Source organism: Candoia aspera, chromosome 1, assembly GCF_035149785.1.
Source record: "Candoia aspera isolate rCanAsp1 chromosome 1, rCanAsp1.hap2, whole genome shotgun sequence".
Classification (NCBI taxonomy): domain Eukaryota; kingdom Metazoa; phylum Chordata; class Lepidosauria; order Squamata; family Boidae; genus Candoia; species Candoia aspera.
Window position 1 is genome coordinate 108355082 of NC_086153.1, and position 10649 is coordinate 108365730.

Below are 10649 nucleotides of genomic sequence, written 5' to 3' on the forward strand. Positions count from 1 at the left end.
AAAGTTAAGAGAGATACACTCTCTTCTCTCTCTCATACACAAATGCACACACACAAGCTTGGACTGGAGGGTAAGGAAGTGATAGCAAATAAAATCTACCTTACTTTTTGTATAAATGTGGTGCCAAAAGAACCTCTGTGGCTGTTCTGTTTCTTTCCTCTGCCTGTTTATTGTTACCATCACTTCCTTTTCTTACTCCAATGAATTGGACAAGAAAAAGATCATACCCCTGAAGGGACCAACAGATACCCTGGGCTCCAAAGAGCCATCTCTAATTACTGTGTCTTCCTGACAAACGTATTGCCTATAGTGAAGTTGCAGGTGGAATGCTAATGTAAGAAAGATACCTTGGTGGGGTTTCTGCACCCATATCCTGTCCAAGCCTTTCTTTCATAAGGAAACAACCAACCAACCAACCAACTTTATTCTCCCCAGAATATTTATTAAGAATTTTATTAAGTTTGAAAAGAAAGATAAAAGCTATGAAACAACAACAACAACAAAACTACCAAAAAAAAAAGAAGAAAAACTAAAAAGGTGTGAAAACTCAAAAGATTTTTTTTTTTCAAAATGACAAAAAAACGTGACTTCCAACTTTTAACAGCAAGGATATGCAACAATTTTCCATAATCAATCTCTAAACCAAATCCACATTATTTCTATAAATCATTCCCCATTAGCACATAATAAAAATCACTAAGTACAGTTACCCTGTCCCCTTATACTAAAATAAAGGAAACAAAAAACATATAAACCTCCTAAACAACTTCCCCCCAAAATAACACTTATTTAATTATTCCCTTCCTACTACTATTCTATACATTTCTGTCCAATATAATAAAAATCAAACTAAAAAGCACATAAATTGTCTGCCATTATACTAAATAATAGAACTGTCATGAGTAAGGATGGCGAGCAGGGGGCTCCCATCCAGACTGTCAAGCGCATGCGTAGCACTGATGAATTGTTCAGCCATTCAAAGAGACACAGATCGGGACCACCTTAACCCTTGTATCTGTGTGAACCCAGGAGTGGGTGTTGGGAGGACAGAAAGTAACCTAAGCAAACCCTTTTCTTTGAACGTTGTGCTTTGCTTTGCTGATAAAAATATGGAAAATTTAGTTTTGCTTCTTCTATGCTATTGTATTCATAGGAGAAGAAGGGACAGATACAAAGCTGGCATCAAAGTTGGAAGTCTTCAGATTTCCTGGATGACATGTTAAAATGAAAGAGGATTCTGGGGAGAAGATTGAGTAATTTCTAGATTGGCAGCTAGAGGTCATACAATGACTAAAATGGACTGTACAGTTCTAACAGCTGTTAAAGATGGACTATTTCTGTTTATTTCCTTCCAAAGTAAGGTTGGGTACTAAACCTAAAATGGATTAAGCTGTTGACACTAATTAGGATTTATGGAATGCTTGGTGAGCCCAAGAGAAGACTCACTGAAGTGTTGGAGGGCACAGTCCAGGAAACTAATAATTCTGAAGAGGAAAAGTATCATAGGACATCCAAATATGGATCAGGTTCAGCTGGGATTGAAGGTGATAGGAGATAACAAGATCAAAACTCTGGTTGCCAGAGAATAACTGTTAGCCTTATGATGTAGATCAGATAGGAAACACAACCAGATGAGCTAATTCTACTTTATTGTAAGATTACATTAACAGAATCTTGCAAGTCTGAAGGTATGTCTCTCCCCCCCGCCCATCCCCTTTACAGCCCCAAAACTAGGGAAGGTCTCTTCTGAGCTTCTTGCCCCACCCAAATTCCTGCTGCAGGCTAAGCTGCCTTTTATCTGACTGTTCCCTTGGTTGCATCTCATTGCCTTGTCTCCCAAGGTCATTCCCACATACCATTACAATAACCAGCCAGTCACACACCATCTCTTTAGTAGATGGTACAGTGCCAATTAATTAAGTAAGCCTTTTCTTTGAACCTAGAGGGTATATAGGAGCAGAATTAGGAATTAGGAATCTAAGAGAGGGTGAGTATACAAAGCTTAGAAACACACATATAAGTAGCTCATAACAATTTCTGTTAAGAATTCCTTATATAGAATGCTTTTGAGAAAAAGTACACGTTTAGAGGGGGGAAATGCTTATGGTACTTTCAGTTGGGTGGTGGAAAACTGCAAAATATTGCAAACAACCAGCAATATTGAAGCCAGTAGAAGCAAAAATACTCTGATAAGACTTGGCTTATATCCAGATTGCTTACTTCTGCCTTTGTGAACATGCATTTGGAAACTGGGTGGTCTTGCCCTGTCCCCATCAGATCTGAAATCCATGTTTGTGCATCCCTGGTGAGAGGCATACAATATTAGCCTCCAAAAATAAATCTTTACCCTGTCCCAATTACCCAAAATGATCTTGGAATTAGCTCCTTAAGGACTAGACTACATCATCAAAAAAGCAACCCTTCAAAAGAGAAGGGAAGAGCAAGTGGCTGATAAGTCCCAATCAAGAGAAGTTAGATTATGAGAAGCAATAGAACTTACCCTGTTCCTCACCCAGGTTCCCGCCTTATCATGGCTTATCATGATTGATACTTCCTGACATGTGACTTGGGAGCCAAATGGATCTGTTATACTTAGATTCTCACAGCAGAGAAACACTGAGTTACCATGATTAGCCCAACTTCAGGGTCAATGTGGGAATCCAAATTAGTGCACCCCAAACAGATGGCTATGGCCTCCACTTGAACGCATCCTATGCAGAGGAGACCACCATAGTTTAGGATTATTGGTGCCATCACTAACTGCTCTTACTGTTAGATCAGTCAGAATCTGCCTTCCTGTAACTTAATGCATTATTCAGTGCATTATACCTTGCACTCTGGAATGAAACATGCAAAACACAAGAATATCCATCACATTCGCCACATCAGATCTGAAGAATTAAATGAGTATCATTTATACATGCGTACACGAACACAAATTATGACTATGTGGACAAAATGAGGCCTTTTAAAGGCTGTGGAACTGAAAATCTCATCTTCCCTTATCTCACTCACTGGAGATGCTGGTAGTTGTGATTCAAAACCACCTGGAGGGCCACCCATATCCCATTGCTCATTGTAAATACATTTGATTAGTCTCAGCATGGGGAACAAACTGGCAAGGACAGAGGAAGCAAAACTCATAAATATCCCTCCTTCCTTCACCCTGAAAATGCCCTCCTGAGTTTGTGATGCCCGGCTATCACAGCAGAAAACACAATGGAGACAAGAGCCTCACCTCAGAGTCCCTAATGAGTTGAATGTGTTATGCAGTACTTTGAAAAGGCTGCACAATTGTGTATTTCCAATCAACTGAGTTGTGCTGAAATTTTGTTTTTCGTTTTATTTTTTTAAGCAGGGAGCACTAGCAAAATGCTGCAGATTCTTATCTTCCACTTTAAACAGCTGGGTGTCTAGAACTATAGGTGTTTTATGTCAGTGAATATATCCTGAACATGTTGTGGCTTTGTTTTCACCTTCATTTTGGGTGATCCCCTTCAGATAAACAAAATAAAAGTAGCATTAGATGTGATTTTAAAAATGGGAATAAACAACTTTACTCCATACTACACAGAACACGTCCCATGAAACAAAGCAAAGGAAAAAAAAAGCCACATTCTGTTCCTCTAGTTGAGGAGAAAGGGTGGGGGAGAGAGGATTATTTAACAGAAGTTGGCCAAACTAACTGCAAGACTTTGAAAACTGTAGTGCAGTGCTATGGTAACATTTTTTCTAAGGCCATAATATCTATCTGCTTGTTGCTTTTTGATGGAAAAAATAGTCTGCAAAGTGCTGCACCAGTTTAAAATGGAACAATCTTCACAAAATCAGTAAAGAAGAGTTTACAGAAGTGTGTGCAATGTCACAGAGTTTTCTCAACAGCTCCAATCTGATCACTGGGAAACTTGTTAAATTTAGAACAGTTATCTGAAGCTAGCCATCTCCAATTTCCATTCTTGGAGATAGGAGATTCTCTGATTTCATTGCACCTCAAACTGCACTTGTATTTGACCTCACTTTGGAATGTAGTTGACTTCCCTTCAGAAAAATTATTGGCAAGACTGTTTCAAATTAAAATTTTAAAGTTGATGATATATCTCCATTAACATGTTTTGTTTCTCTGTCAAAATATAATTTGACTACATCTTACCAGATAGGTAAAGTCTCCTTCAAGCTCAGCTGAACTTCTGGTGACGTGGACACGTTCACGTTACTTTCTTGGCAATAAAACCCAAGTGGCTTGTCATTGCCTTGTGGGATGATTTTCAACTTCCTCGTCTAGTTTATAACTATAAGGTTACAAACCAGGTCAGCTAAGTGCTGCCATGTGGTTAAGCAGCGGTCAGAAGGCTGACACAAATTTAATTGGGTCTATGCTTGTGCAGTAAAACCATTGTGCATGCTGGATAGAGACTCATTATTGTGCTATGATAGAATTTAAGATTTTTAATAAGCTCAGCATCACTTGTGGTCAGTGGTCCAGCTTTTGGAATTTTGGACATTGTGGAAACTCAAAAGATGGCACTGACAGCAACAGTAGTTTTTAAATTTAGAGAAAAGGTAGATACAACTCAATCTATTTTAAAAACATGTTATTATATCAAGCTAATAAAAAGAAATAAATCACAGACACAAACAGCAAAAAGGGGCAAAGAAAGATAAAGGAAAGTAGGAGGGTTTAAATATATATTAATTAAAGAACAATTTTTAACAAGTCTAACTTATTTTTTTTCCTATAGCCTTAATGGTTATAGGTATCGTAAAGACCACTGTATTTATTTAATATTTTAGATTTGTATCCTGCACAATAAGAACCCTGTAAAGGAGGCTGGGCTGATGGTAGACTAGAACCTGGGTCTTTCCAGTCCAACACCTTCACCCTTACACTCTGCTGGCTCTTTAAAATAAGAGCTAAAGCTTATACCCATACATTTTATTTTGCTTTTATTTTTTAATCAAGATTTTAATCAAAATGAGTTTTGGGAGAATTTTGCTTTGGGTAACTTGAATACCCACAGATCCTGAAACTGATCCTTGCTTTAATAATCCACACATTTTAATCTGACTTGGAGAACATTATCCATATAAGCCACATGGTAGTTTGGACTTTAATATTTGAGCTTAAAAAAAAAAACTCAGAAGCAAAGTTTCCCTGTTAAAACACACACACACACAGAGAGATATGGAAAGTTTTTATAGACTAGAGATGACATCATGGGTATTTATGTATTAGATTTCTTTACTGAAACATGACTTTCACTGGCAAAATCCATTTGTCTTATATAATGCCTTTTTAACACATATATTAACTCCTTATGCAACATCATCCCTGGTTTAAAGGAAAATAAGTATTTAGTAGGAAATGTAAAATAAATAAATAAATCTTCTCCTCCCCTTCCTGCAGTAAATGCCTACCAGAATATTTTCTTACATTGCATCAGTGTTTCTCAACCTTGGCAACTTTCAAATGTAGGGACTTTAACTGCCAGAACTCCCCAGCCAGCATGCTGACTGGGGAATTCTGGGAGTTGAAGTCCATGCGTCTTAAAGATGCCAAGGTTGAGAAATACTGCATTACATATTATATGTGCCTCTTTGGATCCTAGGCCTTTCTTTCATCATATCACAACAGCCATATTTCCCTCAGATCTGCTTCAGCTTCATTTATTTGTCCATTTTCATACAAGAAAATCTTCCCAACACTGCCTTTTTATTCTAGTAAAACCACCTTTCCTCAAACAGCAGTATAAATGCTTTACAACAGCTGTTTTCAAAACAGAAGGGAATATCCAGATCAATCCAAAACATTTGCAAACACAGAGAGGATCATGGAAGCATCCTAGAGAAAGCAGCCACCAGACAGAAGGCTTTCTGCTGGCACCAGACAGCCTTACAAATCACCCACATGAGGAGGTCTTCCATGCTCCATTTTAAGACTGAAAAGATGGAGACTGAGCCAGAATGCTGAGCCAGACCTTCCCCGCCTTCCCATACAAGGGGAAGTTGGCAAGAAATACAAGGCAAGACAAGAAGGCTGCATATTCCTAGTTACTAGAAGAGGAGGCTGAACATTCCTAGTTACTCAATGTAGCAAAGATTGAAAGGGCCTCAGGTAAGATATCTGATTGTTGGAGGGAGGGAAGGAAGGAATACATGCTTCAATATTTTTCCCTTCTCAGTTTGTCTCCTCCACTCCCATTTTCCCCTCTTGATGTTCTTCATCTATCCCATCCTCTCTCTTTTTTGGTTTATGTTTTTAACTTCCTAGCTGCGCACTAGGCCCCACTGTACCTTTCCTTTCAGTCTTTAACTTTTAAAAGAACTTGGGTTCTGGGCAAAGAGAAGAGACCAGCATGGCCCAACCAAACCACTGTGATGATTGCCTGAACCCAAATAAAATGCTCAGACTCCAAATCAAAGTTTAGGTTCTGATTTTATTTAGAATAGAGTGCAAACAGAAAGAAAGCTGAGAATGAGAAAAGCGTGCCCAAAGTCAAATTAAATAACCCCGCTTCAAACAACATCCCCCCCCCCATTTCATTACAATCCCACATTCCCAGGTGCTCCTAACGAGCTCTGCTGATCAACGGGCAGAAAGACCTTGACATTAAAGTGATAATCCAAACACATTCCTCCACGGCTGAGGCAAACAGAACTTTCTATACAAGGTTTATCAGCAGCACCCTCCCAGCCAGGAACGCACATCAACACTCTGGCATGCGAACTGTTACGATGTTCAGCAACATTGAAACAGGGAACATGACAACCACTGCCACATTTCTCTTTTGAACTGTGTCTGTGGCTTTAGATAGATGGAGCCCTCTGGGGAAGAAGAGCCTAGAACCACTGCAGCCATTAGGAGCATCCCTACAGAGGGCCCAGAAGAAGAAATATTTTCCCTTTCTCCCACTAACATACCCAGGGAAAAGAAGATAATAGAGTTGCAGGTAAGAGCCTGGTCATCCATATCATTCTGCCAAGTGGGGAGTAGAATTTTTACAATATTTCTACTGTCCTTGCCTGATAATAAATGGATTGGCTGTGATTCATGAAGCTACAGTAGTTTTCAGTTTTGTTGAGCTGAGTAATAGAGAAAAATAGAAGAAAATGGTTGGAGAAGTTTATGTACTTCTGTTAGGCAGTGTTTGCAGAACACAAAGCCAGCCAATCCCCTTTTAGGTTGCCCTGCTGTGCAAAACCAGCTAATCTGATTACTTTATATGTCATAAATATTAGATTAATGGAACATTAGAGTAACTGAGTAAGTCATAGTTCACTTACTATTGGTAAACATATTGTGTGAATGTAGTCTTAAAATGATCTTTTGTAGACAGAGTTTGGTGGCAAATAGTCAAATAAGAGCAGAGTACAATGTATGTGAAAGGCAGCATCTCATGCACATATTTTTGGGCCTTTTCAGACTCTGCCCAAAAAGCATTAGCACTTTTTAAACTAAATACTAATTCCCTTGGGAATCCCTAGTTATAGCAGAGGGGGTTCACTGGATGCCCTATTCCTCACATACCTATGCATCTTTGAGCCAATGCTGCCTTGGTAGCACAGCTAAAATGCTCAAGATTCCCCTATCCTTTCTGTATTTCTCCATTTAAAGTCATCACCTAATGGAGTAACTTTATGAATTAGAACTTTGCTGAAAGAATCGTATGGACCCCCTTTCCTCAAATAACAATAACTGCCTTCAAACATTAAAAGAACCATACTTGGTTGCTTAGCTTTCTGCTCTAGTTGCTATATAAACTGTTTGACTAGATCATACAAAAAAAGGTAATTTATTTCAGCCTCACCTAATTCTTAGATACTGTAGCTGATTCAATTTTGTCCACCAATTCCAAAAATATTCACCTAAGGCTAACACCAACACAAATGTTTTCAGGTCAGTAGGAATGAGTAATAATTCAGTTTTCATTTTAATGCGCAAACCTAGCACATCTGGATAACACTGTGAAATGCATGTTTAAGTGCCTAGAGTTCAACCATGGAAAGTGAAATTGAATTGCTATAAATTATGACTTGGTTTTCTTTCTACTACATCAGAGATACTTGGCATTTAAATAAAGCTGTGAGCCTTCACTCTTTTTCCTCTTAGCTGCCCGCTAATTAATTAAAGCAGTGACACCTTATGAAAAGTTTCTTTCTAATAATCCTCAGTCCTCTGAAATCAACAACATAATTGATGAATTATAAGATACAGACAGAATGTACTTCTTTCTCTCCCATCCATCTTACATAAAGGTGTTGTTTTGAATATATTTAATCTACTCTCCATAAAAAGGACTGCAGTACTAAGCATTTTCTAGTTTCAAAGTTGGAAAGAAAAGAAACTATTGCAACCCAACAGGTAATACACTCCTCTACCAGCCGTCCAGCACAAAATGAGAAAATTCAACTTCTTCCATTCAGTTTTGTACTATTAGTTTTACAGGATGCTTTTGCTTCAGAACTACCATTTTCTTTAGCCTTGTGCCTTTTGTTCTTTTTTCCCAGAAGTTACAGCCAATCAGAGATTATACCATAAACATGGGGCATAGCATTAAAAATGACAGCTTGAAAAGTCCAAAATGAAATGTTCAACATTCAAAATGCAATGACACATGGATCCATGTAGAAGCATCACTGTGCTCTGACAAGATGGTAATAGCCTGAAGAGCAGTCAGGATTAGGAGTGATCATCTCAAAGACAAGAAAGAGATCAGAATACAAAATATGATCGGACTTTATAGCAAAGGCTCAGGCATCAAGAAACAATGCAGAAAGCATGATATGGCAGAATTCATAAAAAAATGTGAGATATGGTTAGCATTATGGTCAGAGCAAGGAAATAGTCCATAATTCAAAGGGTGATCAGAGGTTATCAGAAATATGTCACAATCCTGAAGGCAGTTTGTAACACAAGACAGGTTCTTGAACTTGGGGAACAAACAGAAACAGAGTTATGAATCTTCTAACATAAAGTTGCTATGGCATTTATTCTTCCTGCCTCTGTGTATTTCACCTCTGATCCACAGCCACAGAACTCTTCAATAGGGCAACTTGCATTGCAGCCATTTTGAGTCAAGAAACCCCTTGGGCCTTAATGAGATTGTAGTTTTGGCCCCAAGTGTACAAGTTTGCAATGTCTTCTCCTCTGCTTCTGAGACTGAAGATAAAGGAAAAGGTGTGTCTAACATCTTAGCTATTATTACCACATATCTGGTTTTATTTTTCCTGTTTGTGACTTACATTGTAGTGCATAGCTGTGATTCTGAAATAGTTAAAAATGTTTGGAATTCTGATCTATATGTAAAACTTGCTTTTCCCTAATACTGTGATGTCCAGCATGTTGTTCTAAATTTCAATCAATCCGAATTTGCAAATGCCACAAGATAATTACTTGATCGTTCTGGGGCAGTTTTTCCAGTGCTGTGATCATACCAATGCTCTGAGATATTAACAAAAAAATGTACGATTTTTGCTGTGCTATCATGTCTTGCCTGATAATCTATCTGGACAATTTTGCTACAACTGCCTATTAGGTAGTCAGTAGTCTTGTTTTATCTTTGCATAGTCTATGGAAGTAGTCATTTGCTCTTGTTTCTGTTTTTTTTTTTTTTTTTTAATTCATTTTTATAGCATTTGTTGCTCATGCTTATTCTTGTGCCACAAATATTAATCCTTCTGCTTTCTTCTTGATAGATCTTATCTGATGCCTATCTGACGAATTGCCATACATTTTCAGGTCTTGTGATCTAAAGTATCTAGTTCAGCTTGTGTCCAGTCAATAACACCTGTGGTGTAATGTATTACATGGACGGCCCATGGCATTAAATCTTTGATTGCATTATCTCATGGAACTTTGATTTTAAAACTTTTCTGACTTCTTTTATCAGAGATGGTTTTCTTTTTCACTTGGGCATGCATTAAAATATTATTTGTTTCTTATATACCCACATACTTGTAACTTTTCTGTACTGTCAATCTTTGATTTTAGTGCCATTCTATTGGTCAGTTTCAACTGGGTATTCAAATTTCCCTTTCTCTATTGCCAAATTCCTTTTTGAAGTCACTACTAAAAGTTTGAAGTGTATTTAAAAGTGATTGTATTTCATTAGATGATTTTGCATGTAGTTTCAAATTATCCATGTAGAACAAATGGGAAACTTTTGTCCATTGCTTGGATCATTCATGGCATGATGGCATTTTATTGAAAGTTACCATCAATGGAATCACAGCCATATAAAAAAGCAATGGAGTCAAACAGTCTTCTAAGAAAAATCCTTTCTGATTCTGACTGCTTCTAGGTCGTCTATGGTGCTCCCCCCCCCTCCCATTTTTATTGCATTACTTAAAACTTTGCAATTTTTTACTAATTTCAGAAAGTTCCAAACATTTCTTAACCCAATTATGGTTAATGAGTCAAATGAATGGGGGGGGTGTGTGGTTTTTTTTTTTTTTTGGTAATCAATCCAAGCCACATAGAAATTTCGGTAGCAACCATCCATCATTTGTATTTTCTAAGAAAGGTTATGGAGCTATTTGGGCTCAAAGTTATTCATGGAAATAAGCAATTCTTGAAAATGAAGGAGTCCGGCAACTTTGCAGCATGCCGGTTTTCCTCTTAAAATAAATAAATAAATAAACTACTTTTTTTT